Below are 22905 nucleotides of genomic sequence, written 5' to 3'. Positions count from 1 at the left end.
TCCCCTCTCTGGCCGCCCCCCCACACCTCCTCCCCTCCCCTGGCCCCCCGCCCCCACACACATCATCCCCTCCCCTGGCTGCCCACCCCCACACACCTTGCTGCTCCCTTGCCCCGCTCAGCAGCTCAGAGTCGCCCACTCCTCTGTAGCTTAACTCTCGCAGCGCTGGCGAGGAGGAAGCGCGACACCCGTGTGTGTCCCCCTGCAGCAATCCAGGACAGGACAAGGAAACCAGGCCCCGGGCACTGATGTTGGGGGCTGGGGGGTCTCAGGAGCAAACTCAGGGCAGTGACCCTGGAGTAGGGTGGTCCCAACAGATACGACAGGTGTCCTGGGGGAGGTACCACAGACAGGCCCCCAGATGGAGGAGCAGAAACCACTGAGGGGTCCTGCCAGGCAAGGCCAAGGTTGCTGGCCAAGGCCAGAAGCTGGGGAGGGGCCTCAGGCGGAGCCAGCCCCGCCCACCCTGAGCTGGGGGCGTGGCAGCCCTCAGGACTCTCAGTTTCTGTCACCCCTCCTCATCCCCTCCCTCCCTCCTCATCCTCCTCTCTCCCTTGTCCCTCCTCCTCTTCCTCTCCCTCCCCCCATCCTCCTCCGGGCTATGGCCCCAGGACACTGACACTTCCTCCTCCCTTGGGTCCAGCCTGGCACCCTGGAGCTGTCCACACCTCCCACCACGCCCACGGCTCCCCTGGTCTCCTTTGCTCTTTCCCGCCCACCTGTTGGCAGGGGCTCAGCAGGGCTCCCTTGTGAACCCCCTCAGCGTCCGGTGGCGCCTTCCCGTCCTCAGTCGGGCCTCCCGCCTTGCTCGTGGCTAGCCTTCCTTCCCTCTCTCCTACCGCGTCACGCGTTCTGCTTTCGGCTGTGGCCGGCCAGGGCGGAAGGAGCAGGGCGGGCCTGCCTGCACCTTGGGCTGCAGAGAACCCGGAGAGGCATCAGGAGAAACTGCACAGGGCCTGAGGGAGAACAAAGGACGCCTGGCCCAGCTCTGGGCCCCTCCTGCCGCAGCGCGGCTGCATCTGGGGGAGCGGCTTGCTGCGAGTGTGGGCTGAACCAGTGCCACGGTGACCTCAGCACGCCTGCGGCCATGGCCGGAGCCGCCTGGGGCCTGCTGTGAGTGGGTCGTCCCCCTGGAAGTGCTCTACGGCATCCCTGAGCCCGTGTGTCCCTGCCGGGAGAGGTCCCGGGCTGCAGGGGCCCCAAGGTGTGGTCCGTGCCCCTGTGAGAAGCGGGGGACACAGCTGCTCCCCCGTGCGGGCGCCCCAGTGAGGGGCCCGTCTGGCCTCACCAGACGTCTCTGTCCTGCACATGGAGCCGCAGAACTCTCTGCTGGGGTCGCAGCTGGAGCTGAGATGGGGGAGAGGGCAGCCCCCGGGGCCAGAACCAGGCCGGAGATACCTCCGAGAGGGGCTGGGAAGCTGAGTGGTGAGCGCCACGGGTGGCTGAGCCTCCTGAAGGCAGGGAGGTACGGGAGCCCCTGGGGGGCCGCAGCCCGGCCACTCAAAGCTCCCCTCCCAGGGAAGGGGCTCTGGGCAGTGAGGGAGCTCCCGGTGCAGGGTGCAGAGCCCCCATCTCGTCCTGCACCGCCAGGCAGCCATCGGGACCTCAGTGAGGGGCCCTGGATGGCACTGCTGCCCCTAAAATCCTACACGCTGGGCCATGCACCTGGTGGGAACTCGGCCCCTCACCCCTCTGCAGGGCTGGCTCCACTGGGGGCGCAGAGAGCTCGCCCCAGGCCACACCCCACTCCCCGGAGCTCCTGGGCTGCTGGACTCCAACCCCGTCTCTGCACATGGCTCTGTGCCCCACCCCCCATGGCCTCTGCTGTGAGGTCTCAGCCACTGGCGTTGGGGGACACCCTGCCAGCCTCACTGTGACTCCACTGGTCCTGCAGCGACCTTGTCTCCACAAGCCCAGTGCAGGGTCCCAGGGGAGGGTCTACCCCTGCCATCTCCCTGGTCCTGGGGGAGGGCCCTGCCCATCTCGCCTGGTCCCAGGGGAGGGTGGGGTGAGCCTGGCCCACCTCCCACCCCTGTCCGTCTGACTGCGGGGACTCAGTTCCGCTCCCAGCTTCCTGCTGTGAACGGTGAATCACGCCGTGGTCTCCAAGGGCTGACTGCTCACGCTCGGAATGAGCCCACAGACAGGCCATGGAGACGCAGCTCCGTAGACGGAACCGGGACTCTGTGCCAGCTGGCAGCAGCCTGCCCCTGGTGGGCCTGCGGGCAGGGACGGAGGACAAGGCCTTTGCCAGGTCAGTAGCTGGACACCAGGCCCCAGAGTGTGCCAATTTGCTCAGGACACGAAACCACATGTGGTGCAGCAGCTGAGGGGAATGGCCGCTCGGTCAGGCCCCTGATGGCCCACAGGGCCGGTCTGTGCCGAGCAGGCCGACGGCAGCGGCGTGGGATTGGCGGGAGCCCTGCGGGGCACGCGTGGCTTTTGCTGCCTGTGTTCCTGGGTGAGGCAGTTCCAGCGGCTTCCCTGTCCCCTCTCCCCAGCCCAGGCCTCGCTGCACAGGTCAGACCCCTCCACGGGGCTCCCGCCAACGCTGGGCATGGCTGCTCCATGACAGCACTCCAGCCCAGGACACCAGCAGGATGGGCTCGCGGCGGCGCACCCGGCTCCTGCTCCACGGGGACCTGGCTTCCCCTCACTCCCGAGTCCGGGCTGTGTACGGCGGTCAGTCCGGCTGTTCCAGGGCCCTCGTCACCGCCCATGCCCGCGGCGGGCAGCCCTTGCCCAGCGCCTCACCCTCTGCCCAGGGCCAGAAAGCTCTTTCTGCAGCACTGAATGACTCTGTCCTTGGGGGTCGCCTTCAAGTCTTTGCTCACGTGAGGCTTCCCAGCGAGGTCCCCCACCCCCTCGCCTTCCGCGCCCCTCGCCAGCCTGCGACACCTGCTCTTTGCGCCCACGTTAGCTGCCTGCGGCCCATCCAGTCCCAGCTCAGCATCTGCGGAGTGAGCAAGCCGGTTCAGAACACTGACTACAAATGCAGAGGGCTTGAGCAGCAGGAGGAGTGCAACGCGAGGACTCCGCCAGCTCGGCTCAGGGCCTTCTCCTTACGCACTGCTCCAGTGCTTAGAGCCTGGGGGAGGAGTCAGAGCAGGGGAGGGGAGGGGAGGCACACCGACTGACAGGTGCAGGTGGAGGGGAGGGGGCGGGGCAGGAGAGGACCCACAAGGCATCCCCCCCCCCCGGGAATCCCAGGGCTGGGTCCTGGCTGGCAGTGGAGACGTGGTCACTTCCTTCACAGTGGTGGACAACTGTGATGTGGACAGGTGAGCAGGCAGGAGCATCCGTCCCCGGGGCTGGCACCCCTGCACCATCACCCACCTGCAGCTTCCCCGTGCATCCTTGCAGGCTGTGTGCAGATGGCGCCTGGGCCAGCCCAGGTACCCCCGTGAGGGGCAGGAGGAGGCGTCGTGCTGCGGAGGCCTCTGGGAGCGTCTCTGGGGGGACAGTGCGACGGTACGAGAGAAGCAAGCATGTGAAGAGTGCGTGCAGCTGCGCAGTGTGCCGGCGTCAGCCGGAAGAGGGGGACGCAGGCCTGCGTCTGTCTCCCCATCTGTGCGCAAAAGGGCCCCCGAGGCATGCACGTGGACAGGCTGGCCAGAGATGGGCTCACAGCTCAGAAGCAGGCAGGGCCTGCGTGGGGGCGGGGGCAGAGGCGCCATGGGCTCAGTGTCCCCCAGATTGGGGATGGAAGCCTGGGTCTCCCACAGCCCAGAGCCGAGAGGCGCAGCCATGTCTGCCCTGAGAGACGTGTGAAGACCCTGGGACGGCCGTGAGGCTGGAGCAGCCAGGAGGGCGGGCAGGTGGGCGGGCGGGTGGGGGTGCAGAGCCAGCATGGGCTGGCGGCAGAGCTCGGAGACTCCATGCGGGGCCTGGTGGGTAGTGGTCAGCCTGTCGCTGTGTCAGCCTCGCCCAGACCTGCGGGGGCGGCCACACTGGGGCAGAGCCCAAGAGGGGACATGTGCATCCGCCAGAGTGAAGGCGGCCCCACTCTAGTGGGGAACTGGGTTTGCTGAGTGAGCTGGCCTGGAGTCCAGCGCTCGGCGCTCGGTTTTATTCAACAGAGAAATGTTCCTTATTTCACTCAAAGAAAACAAATTTGTGGCTGACTGCTTAGCAGAGCTTGTCCACGTCTCCCTGAGAGCTGCCCGTTTATGCCTGGGAAGGAGGGGCACCCTGCCCCTGCTGCCTGCCCTCTGCCCCCTGCCGCCTGCCCCCTGCCTTCTGCTCCCAAACCCTGCCCTCTGCCCCCTGCTCCTTGCCCCCGACTCCTGTCCCCTGTTGCTTGCCCCCTGCCTTCTGCCCTCTGCCCCTGCCCTCTGCCCCTTGCCCCTACCTCCTGACCCCTGCTCCCTGCCCTCTGCCCTCTGCCCCCTACCTCCTGACCCCTGCTCCCTGCCCTCTGCCCTCTGCCCCCTACCTCCTGACCCCTGCTCCCTGCCCTCTGCCCCTTGCCCCCTACCTCCTGACCCCTGCTCCCTGTCCCCTGCTCTCTGCCCTCTGCCCTCTGCCCCCTGCTTCCTGGGACGCTCACATCCCACATGGGCACCTGTTCAAGTCCCTGTTGCTCTACTTCCTATCCAGCTCCTTGCTGATGCACCTGGGAAAGCAGAGGAAGATGGCCCTAGTGTTTGGGCCCCTGCACCCACGTGGGAGACCCAGATGGAGTTCCAGGCTCCTGGCTTTGACTTGACTCAGCCCTGGTCATTGTGGCCATCTGGGGAGTGAACCAAAAGATGGAAGATCTCTCTCTGTATCTCCCTCTCCCTGTAACTCAGACTTCCAAACAAATCAATAAGTCTTAAGAAAAGAAAACAAAAACAAAACTGCTTCTTTTCTCCCACATTGGGAGACTTTGCAAACTGGAACGGGAGGTGCTGTGGACGTGGGTGGGCTCAGCTGTGTGGCACTGGGGGACACAGTGACAGGTGAGCTGTTGCTGGGACACTGAGCAGCCAGCCTGAGCGGGAGAGGCAGCTGTGGGCCAGCCTGGCCGGGGGTCCCGACCTCCGCGGGGGGTCTGGCATTGTCTATTTTCAGAGCCTCTCTGAGCACACCTGAGCTTCTTCTTTCAGGTCCAGAAGCCACTAAACACTGACGGATTCACCGCGAAGTCCTGAGCCGTAATTAGGGAGTGAATCATATGCAATTTAATAAAGATTTGACCCAAATACTACAAGCAAAGCTAAAAATAGGCCCCGAGCCGAGTGTGGGCCTGGTCCTCCCCCAGGTGGGTGGCAGGGCGAAGCTTCGGTCCGGCTGTGCTGAGCTCAGCTGTTCCCATCGGGGCTCTGTGGTGGGACCGAGCACGGGGTCCCGTGTTCCCTCTCACCTCTGCAGAGCCCCTGGCAGCGCCTCCCCCACCCTGCTGGTCACCAAGTACTGTGGCCAGGGTGCAAGGAGGCATCAGCATCCCAGGTTGTCTGGAAGGAGGCAGAGCCCGCCGTCTCCGCCAGGAAGCCCTCGGGATTGCCCCCTCCTGGTGGGGGCGGCTGTGCTGGCTCCTGTCAGAGAAATGACCTTGAAACAGCGCCCTTGCTTTCTGCTGCCAGACAGGGCTGCATCAGTCGCTGTCCGGGAGTCTGTGCAGGCGGGGGCGGGGGGTCGTGGGGAGGAAGCCGCTGCGCTTCCTGTGTTCCACGGGGCCCCCAGGAAAGGAGCGCCAATGGAGTTTTGGCCACAGTCTGGCTGCAGGGCTGTGGGTCAGAGCACGAGGAGACATGTGGTCAGCCAAGGCCACTGCACCTGCAGGGCCCCGTTGGGGGCTGGGCCGTGGGCAGCCTGCAGAGCTGGCGGGGACGGCGAAAGCCTGGCCGTGCACCAGTGGCCGTCCTACAATGACAGGCATGGCCCCTCTGGCCCAGCCGGGAGCCTGGACTGGCAGGTCGGAGGCCCGAGATCCAGAGGCTGGCCACCGGCTGTCCACTGAGGGCTCCCGGCGCTGTCCTCACACAACCTCCCCTGTGTGCAGAGCCGGGAGCTCCTGTGTCTCTTGCTCTGTCATGGTCACCAGGGACTGTTCAAGCTTAGCGACCGCTTCACAGTCCAGTCGGGACTTCAGCATCGAGTCTCTGGGGGACAGGTCTGCTCTGTGACGTCTGTGACATCGTCGAGTCGTGGCTGGACAAGGAAGACCAGAGGCTGCAGGGCCTGCAGGGGACGCGTGCAGGAGACCAGCCACCAGGATCCACGCGGCCTGTGGAGCGGGGCCATGGGGGCGGGCAGAGAAGTCACAGATGGCCAGCAGTTGCCCTCTGACCTCGACTCGCCGGGAGTCCGTCCACCCTCCCCAGGCCCTCCCCCCACAGCTTTGGCTGCTTCTGCCAGGGGAATCCTCGCCTGAGGGCTCGAGGTGGCTGGCCCCCTCTGCCTGTTCTCACATGCAGGCCCAGAGTTGAGCCCGGCTCTCCCTGTACAGGCCCCGGAGCTGAGCCCGGCTCTCCCTGTACAGGCCCCAGTGCTGAGCCCGGCTCTCCCTGTGCAGGCCCGGAGCTGAGCCCGGCTCTCCCTGTGCAGGCCCCGGAGCTGAGCCCGGCTCTCCCTGTGCAGGCCCGGAGATGAGCCCGGCTCTCCCTGTGCAGGCCCGGAGCTGAGCCCGGCTCTCCCTGTGCAGGCCCGGAGCTGAGCCCGGCTCTCCCTGTGCAGGCCCGGAGCTGAGCCCGGCTCTCCCTGTGCAGGCCCGGTGCTGAGCCCGGCTCTCCCTGTGCAGGCCCCGGAGCTGAGCCCGGCTCTCCCTGTGCAGGCCCGGAGCTGAGCCCGGCCCTGTTCCTCTCCTGCACACCCAAATGCCCACAGAAGCTGGACCAGGCCAGGCTGACGCTGGGAGCCGGCGACTGCCCAGGTCTCGCACATGCACAGCAAGGACCCTCACCCTTGAGCCGTCACCGTGGCCTCCAGGGAGCGCGTCAGCAGGAAGCTGGAGTCGGGGCCAGAGCTGGGTGTCTGGCCCGGCCCTGGCAGGCGGGTCGTTGCGTCCTAACCCGCCTCCTGCCTGCCGGCCCGCCTCCTCTCAGGATGGCTCCGTGTACGTCCAGGGGCACCACGTCCATGATCACTGACCCCTGCACATAGCGACTTCCTGCTGAGAGGCAGAGGTTCTGGGCTTGCATACAATGCTTGGCCCTTTTGCTGATACTAGCGTAGGCTGCGGCGGCGTGAGTACGGTCGGCTGGGGGACGCACACGGAAACGTGGCTGCTGCCGCGGTGGTGTCGGGAGGAGGGGCTGTGGAGGGGCAGCTTTCTCCAGCCGCAGACTGGGTTCTCGCTGCCCCGGGGCTGGACCGAGACTGGGAAGCAGGTGCAGTGAGGTGAGCCCTCCGGGGTCCTGCCTCTGCAGCTGGGCCCCCCCAGGCCAGCAGGCGCACAAGGCCCTCACTGTGCCGTGCTGGGCTCCCGGCCTCCAGGACCGCGAGCCAACATCAGCCGCTGTTCTCTGCGGTCCTCCCAGGCCCGAGTCCTTGGTGCCAGCCGAACGCCAGCCCGGCACAGACAAGCCCCAGCGCCTGCCTGCCTGAGCTCAAGGCTGTTTCCTTCGTGTTCCTTGGGCACCGTCTCGGGCGTGCTGGACAGGGTCAGGGAGGACAGAGCCTGGCACTTGAGCAAGCAAACAGGCTGGACAGGCAGGGGGCAGCCACAGCCAGGTCATGGCCCGGCTCGCTCACAGGTGCAGGGGCTGACCCTGGGGGGTAGGGGCAGGCTGGACATGCCGGGGATGGCCACAGCCAGGTCACGGCCTGGCTCGCTCACAGGTGCAGGGCCCATGCTGGTCACCGATGGTGTCCAAAAGCCCAGGGGCCCCGGAGTGGGTGGGCCCGTTCTAGTGCAGGTGCAGGGGCTGACCCGGGGGTGGGGCAGGGCGAGGAGGAAGGTGCCCCCCCCAGGGGGGCCCAGCTCAGGGCCTGGGGGTTTTCCTTTCCTTTTTTTTTCTTTTTAATTTTAATGGTGAATTTACCATCCTATTTTTAAGGGCACGATTCAGCGGAGCCGTGCTGTGGTTTCCTGTCCTTGACACAAGAGCTTTGTGGAGAGCAGCTGCCACTCACAGCTGTGTCTGGCGCACACCGCACCCCTTCCCCAGGGCCTCTCGCGGACACTCCAGAGGTGGCGCCGCCGGCCACAGCCTCACGGGCAGGCTCGGTCCCTGCCGCCGTCGGCCGAGGGACAGAAGTCACGCAGCCTCGCTTGTGGACCGGGTTGCTGCTCGGCCGGCCCTGCTTGAAGGGGAGGGTCTCCGTGTGTCCACTCCCTCCCCCAGCCGCCCCTCCCCAGTGTGGTCCTGTGGCCGGGCCTCCTGCCTGCACGCGTGGACCGCAGCCCCGGCTCAGCTCACTGGCGATGCCTGGAGCCCCGGCTGGGGGAGGGGTGATGAAGCTGAAGCCCTGACAGAGGTATAACAAGACACGGTGCCCACAGACGAGGCCGGGCAGCCTCGGGGCTAACCCAGACGCACACGGGCTCTGAGCACCTTGGCTGGCGATGGCTCCAATACGAGCTGCCGAGAGACGCTGTTTTTCGAAGTGCGCTCTCCCACGCTCAAAAACAAAACAGAATTTCGTTCAGGCTTAAGCACCCGCACAAAATCACCTCTTTGGGAGAAAAAAAAATGAGACCAAATAGTTTCAGCCAAAAGGTTTTGAGAAGGGCGTGAGTCACTGGCTATCGGCTCATAATGAGCGTCTGTGTGAGCCGTGAGCCGCCCTGGGTGCTGCTGTGAGCGTCACGGGTGCACGTGGGGACGGAGACGCATGCTGCCCGCCTGCCAAGCCCTGCTGTGCGTTGGGGACCCCGCAGGGAACACAGCTCCGTCACGGCCCCCACCTCCGCTCACCCCCACGCCCCACACTAACCTTTCCTTCGTCTCCTGGTTCTGCAGCCGCTGACAGCGGTCCTGCACAGATCTCCCGTGCCTATCCAAGTCCCGCCAGGCTTGTGGGACCTGGGCATCTTTCCCACAGCCCCTGGGCCCTGGGCCGGCCGTGAGAACCCCGAGGAATGTGGCCGCGTGGAGATTTGGGCAGCTGCCGCCCCATGCCTGCCCCGTCCGGCCGTGGCGGGGCCACCGAGGACAGGTCACAGCGGCTGCAGTGGCATCTGCCACCAGAGAGGAGGACACTCTGAGCGTGCCTCTGAGTGAGCCAAGTGGATGGCCGGTGGCTGTGGCATGGGTACTGGGCGGCCGCCTGTTCACCGTGGGGTTTTCAGAAGCAGGGGCCGCGGCGTGTGTTGCCTGCCTCCAGCCGTGGCAGGTGCATGCCTAGAGAAGGTCAGGGCCCGTCCTCCCAGCTGTGGCCGGCGAGCTCCTCCATGGAGACAGCACCATGGGGGGCAGCCAGACCAGAGGGCATCCCTTGGGGATAGCATCCCCCTGGAGAGGCTGAGGGCAAGGAGGGGGCCCTTGCTGAGCAGTGGCTGCGTGCAGGGACCCGGGAGACTTAGAGAGGGGTATAGGGCTCTCTGCTCACGAGGGAGCCTGGGTCTAGAGCCTGGATCCTGATCCCCTGTGGCATACCAGCGCCCAGCACACCCGGCCCTCTGCAAGTTCCACCAGCCTGGGCCCAGGGGGCTGCCCTCTCCACTGACCCAGAGCGGGCAGCCAGCTGGGGCAGCGCCAGGGGAAGGGGCTCAGATGCACGGCTCCCCGGCCCTGCCTCAGCCCCGCCCTGCGCTCCCCTCTCCCCAGGAGGACTGCATCGCTCGCATTTTGGACCCGTTCCCAGGCCCCCTGGAAGCTGCTGGCCGCCCACCAGACACGGACGCAACGCAGGGTCAGATATCCCGGCTTGCAATCACGCTCTGAGCTCCCGGCAAGGGAGAAATGCATCATACGACAAACACAAGCGGGCTTGGCCCATGGACGCTTCGTTAGATGTTTATCCAATGCTGTCAAAGCTGGCGTGATTCCCCATGGAGCTGCCTTGCAGCCAGGGCTACGGGGTGGGAGATGGCCCTGCCAACGCCTGGCGCTGTGGGCAGTGGGCTCCTGGAACGGCCCCACGCGGTCCCCCGCCCGCTGGCTCCTCCAGCGTCCACCCCAGGGATGCAGGCCTGGCTCTGGGTGCACAGGCAGCCTCGGCAGGATGGACGTTGGGAGGACGGGCAGTAGCGAGGCCGCTGGGGGCTGAGTGAGCCGGGCACACCCAGCAGCCTTGCCTTCTCTGGCCATCTACCCCACAGAGGGGGGCGATGCGGTCCAGTGCTGGGCACTGGTCCACCAAAGGACCCGGCGCTGGTGTCAGAGAACTGAGGCCCCGTGGCCGTGGCCAGCCTGGGGCTCTGGCACACTCGAGGCGGGCGGGAAGGGAGCTGGGTCTTGGCATCACAGTGCATTTACCGAAGGAAGCTCAGAGCCTCTGAATGTCACGGCTGCCGAGTGTCCCCAGGCGCCAGGTGGGCTGCGGCCCCCGGCTTCACCTCACGCAGGCGCGGCCGGGCAGCTGCCCCCGTGGGGCCCCCTGTCCGCGTGTCTGGCAGTGGCCCAGGGCCCTGTGGCTCCAGCCCTCGGCATCCAGCTGTGTGGACACACTGAGCGCCAGTGTGCAGCGTGCTCTCATGAATCCCCTCTTTCTCATCCCGAATTCCCATCAATTCTGCAAAGCAAACTTACTCCAAGACATGTCAAGAGCTGCGCACGTCCCAGGTGGGCCGAGGAAGAGGTAAAATCGGCGTCCAAGGAGCCAGGAATTTTCATTTGTTGATGAAAGGTAAAATTACGCACCTGGCACTGGCCGCATGGCCGACCGAGAGGGGAGAAATGTTGTTTTCTGGCCTTCGAACGTCTTGGCTCCGCGGGGCTTACACAGAAATGCTATTCACATCTGGAGGAGCAGTCCTCGCTCCCGGTTTCCCTGGCCTCGCGCCGAGGCCCGGCTGGAGCAGCCCGGGGCCCCAGAGCGCCCGAGCCAGGTTCCAGGGAGACGGCTCATTTTCAGGAGGGAGAAAACATCGGCGAGTCCTTGGCGGTCTTTGGCCAGAAGGCGCTCAGGTGGAGCCGGGCCGGGCAGGAAAGCAGCGGGCGCAGAGGGCAGTGCACAGGGGCTGCGTCCCCAGGGAGCGAAGCCGCCCAGGAGCCCCTCCCCCGGGCCCTGGTGCCATCTGCTGCCCCCGGGCTGCCTGGGGAGGCTCCCGAAGCCCCAGCACGATGCTGTTGGGGTCTCCCCGCGCAGCCTGTGGTTTCCCTGGGACTCGCAGCCTGGACCCCAGCGCTGCGGTACAGTCCACCTGTGCCACTATCCACCCGTGCCACTGTCCACCTGTGCCACCTCAGTCATGCTCTGTCCAACACGACCCGGCTCCCTCTCCAGTTTGTGCAGATAAACTCAGCCCCCCCCCCCCCCCAGGGTCCCCAGGCCCACCTTTGTCTTCTTCCTCCACTCCTGAGCACGCCCTGGCCTGGGGCTTCTCTCTCAGGTTTGTCCGTGGTTCCACCTCCACTCCCTGCCCTCTGGTCACACAGACACCCTGGGTGCCACCTGCATGGTCTTGTAGGGCCTGGAGCAGAGCGAGACACAACCACGCTCCACGAGAGGCAAGCAGCCCCGGATGGCCTCTCCCCGGGCGCGGCTCCTCTCTCCTGCCGTCACTGTGCCGTGCACGCGCTCCGTTCCCAGAACCCAGGCACTGAAACCTGCGGCCCTGCGACCCTCGCTGCCCCAGGCCCAGGAACCACCCCTCCCCCACTCTCAGACCCCACACGCGGCAGCCGTGGTGGCTGTCTGCCCTCAGCGCGACTTCCTCCCCGTGCCTGAAGCCATGTGAGGACACAGGAGACGCGGGTGCGTGGCCTTCCACGCCCCTGGGTCGGTGCGCGTAGGTGGCTCTTGCACCCCGGCTGCTGCAGCAGACGCAGGGACACAAGCGACTCCAAGACCCGACCGCGCCGCCCTTGGGCGCCTACCGAAGGGGGTTACCGCAATACACGGCGCTTCTGGCTTTCATTCTGGGTGATGCCCCCCGCCAGTTTCCGCGATGGCCGCGCTCACTCTCCCACCTGTGCAGGAAGTGGCCTGTCCTGTCTCGGCCCCGCCAACACCTGCTTTGAGTTTCTGGGAGCAGCCGTCCCAGCGGGTGTGAGGCGGCCTGCGTTCCCCGAGGACGGACCAGGTGGAGCGCGGCCCCCTGGCACCTGAGGCCGCCCCGACGTCTGCTTCCGAGAACCGCCTGCTCACGTCCTCGGCTTGTTTTCAGGTCGGGCCGGTTGTTGGGATCCTGCCTTGCTCTGGGTGCTGAGCCCTCATCCAGCGCAGGGCTCTCCCCTCCCGTCTGCTCTTGCTTTTGTTGTCTGTGTGTCTGCGGTGGAATCCAGAAACCACGGCGCGGCCCGGGCCGGGGAGCTCGTTCCTCCTTTCCTCCTGGGAGTTTCGCGGCTTCAGCTCCCACACCTGTCTCCGGGTCATCCGCCCTGCTGTGGCGCACAGCGTGACGCTGCCCGATTCCACTCATTGTAGATGGATTTGCAGATCCTGTCCTCGCCCCAGCCCGCGTTTTTGGCCCTGGGTTCAAGGTCGGCGGACCGCGAATGCACGGTTCATTCCTGTGCCTCTGCTCTGTGCCTGGGTGTCTGTTTTCATGCCCGCACCCTGCGTGTGCATCCCCACAGCCTTGTGCTGTGATCCGAGGGCAGCGGCGGCTGTCTCCGGCTCGGCTGTCTCTGCTGGAGACCGTGTGGCTCTGCAGGGTCTTTTGTGGTCCTCTGTGACTGCCGGGTTTGGTTGTTTCTGTGGGAACTGCCGCAGGCCAGCGTGGAGGTTGCACGGACTCTGGAGAGGGCCCGGGAGCTGTGGGTATTTTAGCAACATTCGTCCTCCAGCCCGTGGCCATGGGAAACCTTCCCGACTATTAACGGAGTCTTCAGTCTCTTTCATGAATGTTTTATAGTTTCCAGTGTACAGGGAAAGACTCAGTCTTCTAAAAATACGTATGCTAAAAATAACCATTTCTCCCAAAATGGTGATGGTATCATGCCCATATTTGAGAGCTGTGCAAACTTCAGGGAAAGCAAATGGCTGTGTCACCGAAAGGGCTGAGACGCCCCAGGGAAAGAAAGACGCCATTAAGCACCCCAGCTGCGTGAAGACGTCTCCCGCGCCCCACAAGGCACTTGGGCGGAGAGCTGCCCGACTTCCCGTCACACCTGACACAGCGTCTGTTCTTTCCCGGGTCTCGGCACAGCGCACACGCGGAAGAGGGGCGGGCTGCACGCTCGGAGCTGTGCTAGGGCAACAGGGTTCGAGGTGTCGATGGCTCCCTTTCCACGCTGCTGAGCACCGTACGGGCACTGGGCGGGCGCTCGATGGGTGAGCAGGAAACAATATTCGGAGGAAGCAGCACCAGGAACAGGCATGAGGTGCGCCACACAGGGAACGGAGACGCGCAGGTCCGTGGCGCGTCGGGGCACACACAGCTCGTCACCTGCAGCTGGAGGGCCTGGTGCACCGGGTGCGGGAGCCGGGAGCTTGGGCACAGCACCCCAGCTGTCTGCACACTTGGCGATGTTTCCGTCACATGCTGCAAAGCTCATGGCTGAGCAGGCCGAGGTGGCCCCGGAAGGCCCCACTGGTGGCTGCTGAGAGGGATTGTGGAGGTGGAGCCTTCAGCCGCGGGTAATCCACGGGCTGTGGGGGGGGGGGAGCAGGTCCCAGGTCCCAGTCCACGGGCTGTGGGGGGGGGGCAGGTCCCAGGTCCCAGGGCTGCAAATGGAGCTGTGCTGGGGGGAGGGTGGGGGAGGGCAGTGAAATCCGAGTTCTAACACAGAGAGAGAGAGAGACAGAGCTGCAGGACTCCATGGAGGACCTGCACAGGAGAGAGAGAGACGGAGCTGCGGGACCCCACAGCGGCCCTGCACAGGACAGAGAGAGAGAGAGAGAGGGAGAGAGACGGAGCTGCGGGACCCCATGGCGGCCCTGCACGGGAGAGAGGGAGGGGTAGCACGGGGAGAACCTGGGGGGAGAGCATGATTTGGGGGTCGACAGACAGGTGTCCTCAGGGCTCCGGAACACCACAGGGGGTGCAGAGACCCCGGCTGAACGCTCAGGACGCGGCGGGCCTGGTGCACTGGGTGTGGGAGCCGGGAGCTTGGGCACTAGGCGCCAGGGCCCTGAGCATCAGCGCAGGGAGGGAGTGGGAGGGAGGAGTCGGCCGTGGTCCTCTCGCGTGACCGCGTCCAGCGGTGTGGGAGTGGGGGCCCAGCTGCTCTGGCCGAGTCTATCCTGGGACCTGGCCATGGCCGTGAGCCGCTCTGCCAGTGTGCGTTTGTCACCGCCCGCTTCTGTGATGGTGGCGCCGCGCTCTTTGCACGATGCTTGGTCTCTGTGACGTCGGCCGGCCCTCTCCTTTCTCTGCGGAGCGTGGAGGGCCTTTGTGAACTCGGGGTACAAGCCCTGAGCAGACGCAGGACTCACAAATACTGCCCGCTCTGCAGCACTGTTCGCTCTTCGTGGGGTCTTCTGAAGAGGGCGTTCTTACTTTTGTTGACTACTTTGCCTTCCGGTTCTGGCTTTCGGTGCCGAGAGCTGCCGGCCTCTGCCAGTCGGCAAGGCGCCCGCAGCAGAGCCAGCGGTCGGGAGCCGGGACGGCAGCCACGTGCGTCTGGCGTGGCTGTGTGGTGAGGCCCCTTCCGGGCTCGTTCGCGCGTGGACCCTGTGAGTGAGTGGACAGAGCCCTCGCGCAGGCCGCGCCAGATCCTACCGCGTCTTCCTGATCCGGCTTCAACCCCACAGGCGCCCGGGGCCAGGCCTTGAGTGGAGGTTTTGTTGGTGGGGCACAACCATGACTCAGCCTCACGGATTCTGGAAGATTTTCTCTGCTACTTCCTTTCAAGGTAGCAGAGCGCTGCGTCAGCCCACGATCCATTCTGGAAACGGTGCGTGATTTCTGGAGGCGGGACGAGGTTTGGCTGAAGTCCTTTCTTGCGTTTGTTTCCCGTGGGTGTCCGACTGCTCTAGCACTCGGTGCCGGGAAGCCGTTCCCCGCCGGCAGCCGCGCCCCGGTGGGCCTGCTCCTCTGGCCCCACCCGGCGCTGCCTGTCCTGTCCCGCCAGCCCACGGGCCCAGCCCTGCACCGACACCTGGTGGTCCGGACGATGGTAACTGCGTGGCCAGGCTTGACACCAGAACGGGGCTCCTCCCACTTTCTTCTTCATGTTGCAGGTTCTTGATCTTGCGCTAGGACGGTCTGCCTCCACAAGAGGCCTCGGTCCTGGGCAGGCTTCCGATGGGGACTGCAGTGGACCCGGAGCGGAGCGGGGGGAGCCGCTCGGGGCCTGTGACGCGGCGCGCGTCGTCCGGGTCCTGCTGGGGTTTGCTTCATCAGCACCCTGAGTGCAGTTGCAGGGAGCATTTTGCTAGATCGACCTGCTAAGTACCCACCTGCTTCTTGGAGCCTTTGAAATTCCAGTGCCCCCCCCCCCCCCCGCCCCGAGACATTCGGCCCAGAGGTGAAGACACCACGTGGGATGGCCACACCCCCTCCTCGGAGTGCCCGGGGTTAGGAAGCTCCCGTTCCACCCCCAAATCCGGTTCCCCACTAACGGGAGCCGGGGAGGCAGCCATGCGGCTCAACTAGCTGGGTCCCTCACCCGCGTGGGAGCCCTGGGTGGAATCTCTGGTCCCGGCTTCAGCCTGAGCCAACCCAGGGTAGTACCAGGGTCTGAGCAGTGAGCCAGTGCACGCGAGGCCTCTCTCTCTCACTCTCTCGTTCGCTCGTTCTCTCTTGCTCGCTCGCTCTTTCTCACTCTCGCTCGCTCTTGCTCTCTCGCTCCCTCTCTCTCTCGCTCTCACTCTCTCTATTGCTCGCTCTCTCTCCCTCTACCTCTCTCTCTTGCTTTCTCTCTCTTGCTCTCTCTCTCTCCCTTGCTCTCTCTTTCGCTCTCTCTCTCTCTCCCTCTCCCTCTCCCCCTCCCTCTCCCTCTCTCTCCCCCTCTCCCTCTCCCCCCCTCTCTCCCTCTCCCTCTCCCCCCTCCCTCTCTCTCTCTCTCCCCCTCCCTCTCCCTCTCCCCCCTCTCTCCCTCTCCCCCCTCCCTCTCTCTCTCTCTCCCCCTCCCTCTCCCTCTCCCTCTCTCTCTCTCCCTCTCCCTCTCTCTCTCTCCCCCTCCCTCTCTCCCTCTCTCTCTCTCCCTCTCCCTCTCTTTCTCTCCCCCTCTCTCTCTCCCTCTCCCTCTCTCTCTCTCCCCCCCTCTCTCTCCCCCTCCCTCTCTCCCTCTCTCTCTCTCCCTCTCCCTCTCTCTCTCTCCCCCTCCCTCTCTCTCTCTCCCTCTCCCCCTCTCCCTCTCCCTCTCTCCCTCTCCCTCTCTTTCTCTCCCCCTCCCTCTCTCCCTCTCCCCCTCCCTCTGTCTCTCTCTCTCCCTCTCTCTCTCCCCCTCTCCCTCTCTTTCTCTCCCCCTCCCTCTCTCTCTCTCTCTCCCCCTCTCCCTCTCCCTCTCTCCCTCTCCCCCTCCCTCTCTCTCTCTCCCCCTCCCTCTCTCCCCCTCCCCTGCTCGCTCTCTCTCAGTGAAAACGAAACGCAGGAATCGCCAGGTGAGTTTGGATCTGTTTCCCCCGTGTGTCCCCAGTGTGCACGCAGGGCCCTGCTTTGACTGTTTTCACACTCACCTGGGCCCCCACCTTCAGACCCACCTGTTAGTTCCAGAGGCTTCCGCCCCTGTTCTTCATTGCTTTCCTGTAGAATTCTGGGATTTCTGCCCCAGAAACCACGCTCTCCGCAGAACAGGGCACTCCCTCCTTCCCGCCTGCAGCCTCGCACGTCCTCTCACTGGCAACGCATCCATGAGAAAGCCCCGCGAGGATTTCCAGTCTGCAGCAAAAGGAGCGCCTGTTACTTCCACTTCCCACAGACGGGCTGGGGAGGCCTCGTGGGCTGGGGAGGCCTCGTGGGCTGGGGCCTCGTGGGCTGTGGTGGCCTCGTGGGCTGTGGTGGCCTCGTGGGCTGTGGTGGCCTCGTGGGCTGGGGCCTCGTGGGCTGCGGTGGCCTCGTGGGCTGTGGTGGCCTCGTGGGCTGGGGCCTCGTGGGCTGCGGTGGCCTCGTGGGCTGCAGTTGGCCTCGTGGGCTGGGGCCTTGTGAGTTGGGGAGGCCTCGTGGGCTGGGGAGGCCTCGTGGGCTGGGGCCTCGAGGGCTGAGGTGGCCTCGTGGGCTGGGACAGCCTGATGAGCTCCTGCCACGCTCCCAACCACACGTGACCGGGACACCGCTCCCGCCTCCCTCCGACCACGCGTGACGGGGACCCTGCTCCTGCCTCGCTCCTGACTGAGTGGGGGAGTTGTCTTCCCGTCCTGGTTTGTGGAGCAAGTTCAGCACGGAAGGTTTCTTTGTTCCCATTACGTCTGTAAAGCGCTTCTATGGTGCTGAGTTGATCGGGAGGAAGGGGTCTGCTTGTGGCCGAGGTCCTGGACAGGGCAGCTCTGCTGAGTCCCCTGGGTGCGGCTGAGAGCCCTGGAGAGGGCGGCTGAGGCGTGAGGGCGCAGGCCGGTGGTCGGAGCCAGCGGCGCAGAGGCTCCCAGGACGGGAGGTGACGCGGGGACGTTCGGCCCTGATGGCAGAGGGGGCATTCGGAGTGGTAGGGGGAGCGTGCCTGTGACTGGTGTCCAGGTCAGACACCTCCAGGAGGAGGTGGACGTGGCCGGCCCTCGCGCCTCTGGTCAGCCCCCGTGACTTCCTCCAGAGGCGTCCTGTAGCCCGTGGCTGAGCCACGGGGCCCCACTGTCAGACAGGACCCTGAAGCCCTCTGGCTCCACTCTCTGCTGTGGCCGCCAGATTTACCGCGAGTCGTAAACCGAGACAGGCGTAACGCAAAGCAGGTGCTTCCCTCGGCACCAACAGACGAAGCTCTGAGCGGCCGGCCCTCGGCGTGGACCCGCGGGGCACTGGCAGGGAGGGCCCCTCCATAAACCCTGCCTCCCCGCCCACCCCTTCTTGGAGCTATTGAGGAGGGGCGGCATCAAAGCACCGGCAGGGTGGGTGACTCCCACGCGGCTGCCGGCCCGCGGCGTGGGCGCCGCCTCCCCTGCCCGTCTTGCTCTGGAGGCGCCTCCTGTACCCCCACGGTGGGCAGGGCCACAGCGCACAAGGCGCAGACGGCACTCCTGCTCTGCCTGGCCGGGACGCGTCCCAGAGGGCCGTCCTTGTCCCAGAGGGCCGTCCTCCCGCGGCTGCGCTCTGTGAGGCGGTCATGGAGGGCAGGTCCCGGCCCAGGCGCGCCAGGACAGGGAGGGGACAGGGACTCTACGTGTCTGCCTGGCCGGGCTGGGCATCCCGTGTTCCGTGGGACAGCGAGGTCAGGAGGCAGGAGAGCAGTGACCCTGCACGACGCCGGGTGGGTGGGGGCAGCACCGGCCAGCTAAAGGCTGAGGAGAACGGCGAAGCCCCCAGGAGGAAGAGGGGTTCTGTTCCCAGCCCTGTGAGGGGCCCCAGGGCCCTGCGCTGAACACTCCAGACTTGCTGGCCTCCAACAGAGCGAGCCAGTTCCTTAAAGTAACCCCGTCTCTCATATTCTCAGGTACACACCCCCACACACAGGTACACGTGTGTATGCTGGGGTCTGGACACCTGTACCCTCATGGTCCCGTATACGTATACATACACACACACACATGTATGCATGCTGCAGACTGAAACCTGTACCTCTCATATACGCACACTCAAACATGTACATGCGTCTATGCTGGGGTATGCACCTGTACCCTCATATTCCCACATATATATCTGTACACACACACACACACACACACGTGTATGCTGGGGTCTGACCCTACACGCCTCCCCCAGTCGTGCAGGAACTCCGTCCCCAAAGTCCTGTGTGGATGGAGCTCCGAGGGCGGCCGCTCAGCCTAATGGGAGGAGGGACTTTGGGAGCGATTAGACTGGATGAGGCCAGCAGGGTGGAGCTGCTGTGACTGCGCCCTGTGGACTTGTCAGAAGAGACACGGACAGACACGTGTGCCCCCCCCCCCGGCCACCCCAGCGCTCAGCAGAGTGACATCAGTGGGGCAGGCTGGAGGGGGCTGTGAGGCCCCAGAGCAGGTGCACAGACACCCCTCCTTCCCTTCCAGAGTCACCCTGCCTGGGGCACTGTGGCATAGTCGGCAAAGCCTGGCGAACACAGCGTGCGGTTTCCACATGCGCACGCCCTGACTGCCTGGGGGCCCTGAGCTGCAGGGACCGAGCTGAGCTAGGGGATTGGCCTTGTGGGAAAGCCCCTGCCTGACGCAGGCATCCCCTGTGGGCCCCGCTGGAGTCCCGGCTGCTCCACTTCCGATCCAGCTCCCTGGTAATGGCCTGGGAAAGCAGCAGAGGACGGCTCAGGTGCTGGGCCCCTGCACCCGCGTGGGAGACCCGGATGGAGCTCCTGGCTCCTGGCTTCAGCCTGGCCCAGCCCTGGAGAGTGAGCTGGTGGATGGAAGACCCCTCTCTGTCTCTTTATCTCTGACTTTCCAATAAATGAAACCTGTTTTTTTAAGTTATTTTGCAGGAGGACCGGACCCGTGGCAGGCGAGTCTAACCCCCACTGTGTCTACACCAAGCCTCTCCAGCTCCTCGCGGTCACGGGCGCCTCCCGGGCCGCGCAGTGCCTGCCTCTGGGGGCTGGTTTTCTGTGGCCAGATCACCGTTCTCTCTCCTTTCCTTTTCTGACCCCAACTTTTTGTAAAGGTTTGTTTATTTCGTCTGCTTGAATGGCAGGACAACACACGCACACGCACACGCACAAGTGAGGGACAGATTTCCCATCCTCTGGTTCACTCCCCAAATGCCCACCACAGCCAGGGCTGGGCCGGGCTACAGCCAGGAGCCCAGAACTCTGCCTGGTTCTCCCGCGTGGGTGTCAGGGGCCCGAGCCTCGGAGCCGTCATCTGCTGCCTTAGCAGGAAGCTGGATTGGAAGCAGAGGACCTGGGACTCCGCCAGGTATCCTGAGAGATGGGGGTGTCCAAACTGTGACCCCTCCCCCGGTGCCACCTTGTTCTCGGATTTTATCCAATGGGATCCACATGACACAGCACCATCCTCCTTCCAAGCCCTGGGCTCCTGGTTCAGACACCTGCTGAGAACCCTACTGGGCTAGGTGCTGTGTGCTAGGTGCTGCATTCTCGGTGCTGCATGCTGGGTGCTGTATGCTAGGTGCTGTGGTGCTATGTGCTAGATACTGTGGTGCTAGGTGCTACATACTAGGTGCTGTAGTACTATGTGCTGTATGCTGGGTGCTATGTGCTAGGTTCTGTAGTACTATGTGCTGCGTGCTGGGTGCTGCCTGCTAGGTACTGTGTGCTAGGTGCTGCATGCTGGGTGCTATGTGTTAGGTTCTGTAGTACTATGTGCTGCATGCTACGTGATGCGTGGTAGGTGCTGTGGTGCTAGGTGCTATTGTACTACGTGCTGCGTGCTAGGTGCTTTGTGCTAGGTGCTGCGTGCTAGGTGCTGTGTGCTAGATTCTGTAGTATTATGTGCTGCATGCTAGGTGCTGCATGCTAGGTGCTGTGTGCTAGGTGCTGTGGTGCTAGGTGCTGTGGTGCTAGGTGCTATGGTACTACGTGCTGTATGCTAGGTGCTGTGTGCTAGGTGCTGCGTGCTAGGTGCTGTGTGCTAGGTGATGTGTGGTAGGTGCTATGGTGCTAAGTGCTAGGTGCTGCGTGCTAGGTGCTTTGTGCTAGGTGCTGCGTGCTAGGTGCTGTGTGCTAGATTCTGTAGTATTATGTGCTGCATGCTAGGTGCTGCATGCTAGGTGCTGTGTGCTAGGTGCTGTGGTGCTAGGTGCTGCGGTGCTAGGTGCTATGGTACTACGTGCTGCATGCTAGGTGCTGTGTGCTAGGTGATGCGTGGTAGGTGCTATGGTGCTAAGTGCTGGGTGCTGGGTGCTAGGTGCTGTGGTGCTAGGTGCTATGGTACTACGTGCTGCATGCCAAGTGCTGCATGCTAGGTGCTGTGGTGCTAGGCGTTGTGCTAAGTCCTGTGTGCACAGTGCCGTGGCTGAGGGAGGCGGCACACGGCTTGTATGGACGTGTGGTGCAGGGACCGGGTCGGGAAGACGGCCGCGTTGCTCGGCACCTCTGGAGGCAGCGCCGTCAGTTACGGCAGCGGAATAGCAGGGACCTTAGTCAGAGTCCCGGGAGCCAACGCGGGGAAGCCGGCCAGGACTCCAGTTCGATGGGCGCCTAGACGACCTGGAAACAAACAAACCGTGTGACCTCGGGGCCTGCTGGGCGAAGACCCTGTGTGCAGGGGCCCGGGCCGGAAGCCGAGGCCGGCCTCGCGGGGAGGGCGTGCGCGGAGGGAGCCGCAGCCGGGAGAAGGCAGCGCCAGAAACGCAGGCCCGGAGGGCGGCTTGCGCTCTAGACGTGTGCCAAGCTGTGCAGGCGGGGCTGGCGTGTGCTTATCTCGGCTGCAGATCCTCTGCACCCTGGGCTGTCTTCCGCAGAGTTAGGTGTTGCCGCGGAGTCCAAGGCAGAGCGCAGGGTGGGACCTCGGGTTGCGAGGAGCCCAGAAGCGGGCGGCACCGTGCTGCTGTGGCCGGTGGCCTGGGCGGTGCTGCCGGACCCTCGCTGCCCGCAGTGTAGACCGTGCCTGGCTCTGCGCGCACCTCACCTACGGCAGCGAGGGTGGTCCACGTTTGAAGCCGGCGAGCTGGGCTTGCTGGATGCTCTGCGCGATGAGTAACTCGGCGGTTATAGAAACAGAGAGGATCCGGGAGCCAGTGCCAGGCCTGCTCAGGGGGACGTGGGCCCTGGGGCGTGGGCGGCTTGTGGACTCCCAGCCTGGAGGGGCGCGGGGGAGCCAGCGCGTTTCAGGTAGAGGGGGCACCGGAGCTCCGCGGTGGGGGCAGCCGGCACAGGCTTGGAGGCCCTGCCGCTTAGCGGCCTCGGCCTAGGCCGCCACCTTCCAGGACAGCTGCCGCCCATGCTGCTTCCTGCTCTTACTCAAGACCTGCAGAACATTCCTTATTTATTTTCATTTATTTGAGGAGCAAAGAGACAGGGCAGAGAGAGCTCCCGCCTTCTTGTTCACTCCCCGAGTGTCTGGGCTGAGGCTGAGGCCGGGAGGGGGCGCTCCATCCAGCTCTCCCCCGTGGGTGCCAGGGACCCAAGCCCTCACCTGCTGCCTCCCGGGAGCTGCCTGGGAAGCAGAGCTGGGACTCGAACCCAGGTCCCTGACACTGCTGTGGGTGCCCCCGGAGGCTCATTCACTGCTGCGCCAGCACCTGCCCCCCAGGTGCTTTTATTCACTTCAATGCCGGGGACAGAGAGCTGGATCAGAAGCGGAGCAGCTGGGACTGGGACCGGCGCCCACACGGGATGCCGGCACGGCTACGCCACAGCACCAGTCCTGCTTTGGCGGCTCTGTGGGTTTAGCATCTTTATCAGGGATGCCTGGGGCATGGCAACCCCCGTGGGGTCACGGGACCACCCTCCCGGGCCCCAGCCTAGCCTGCTACCGCACAGCTTTCTCCAGATGATACTGCCGAAGCGACTGGGTGGAGATGCGTGTGCTCACGTGTGCTGCCTCTGGGCTTCTCTGTGTGTGTGTGTGTTTGCACGGGGTGAACCGGCGGCTAGATCGCTCTCTTCCTCTCTCTAACTCTGCCTTCCAAATGAGCAAATGCACCTTAAAGGAAACCCCGTCTCCTTTCCGTGCGTCTGCCTCCCTGCCTGGCAGGTCCCTGAGGATGGAGGACACGGCGGACACTTCCTGTACACGTGGAGCACGCTTCCACGTGGACGCTTGGCTTTCCTGCAGGAACAGCTCCCGACGTGTCCCTGGTGGTGGCTGCTGGGGTGGGCAGCCTCCGAGACTGCCCCGGGACCCGGCCTTGGTGCCCTGGACCCTGGACCCTGGGAATCCTTGCACTGAGTGTGGGCTGCTGTCTCCCGTGTGCCTCGTTAGCTGACCTGCTCAGAGGCTACGCGGTGAGGG

Source organism: Oryctolagus cuniculus, chromosome 5 (assembly GCF_051225735.1).
Source record: "Oryctolagus cuniculus isolate XC-2025 breed Fujian yellow rabbit chromosome 5, ASM5122573v1, whole genome shotgun sequence".
NCBI lineage: Eukaryota > Metazoa > Chordata > Mammalia > Lagomorpha > Leporidae > Oryctolagus > Oryctolagus cuniculus.
The sequence above is the reverse complement of the archived record's forward strand: the minus strand, read 5'-3'. Positions refer to the sequence as shown.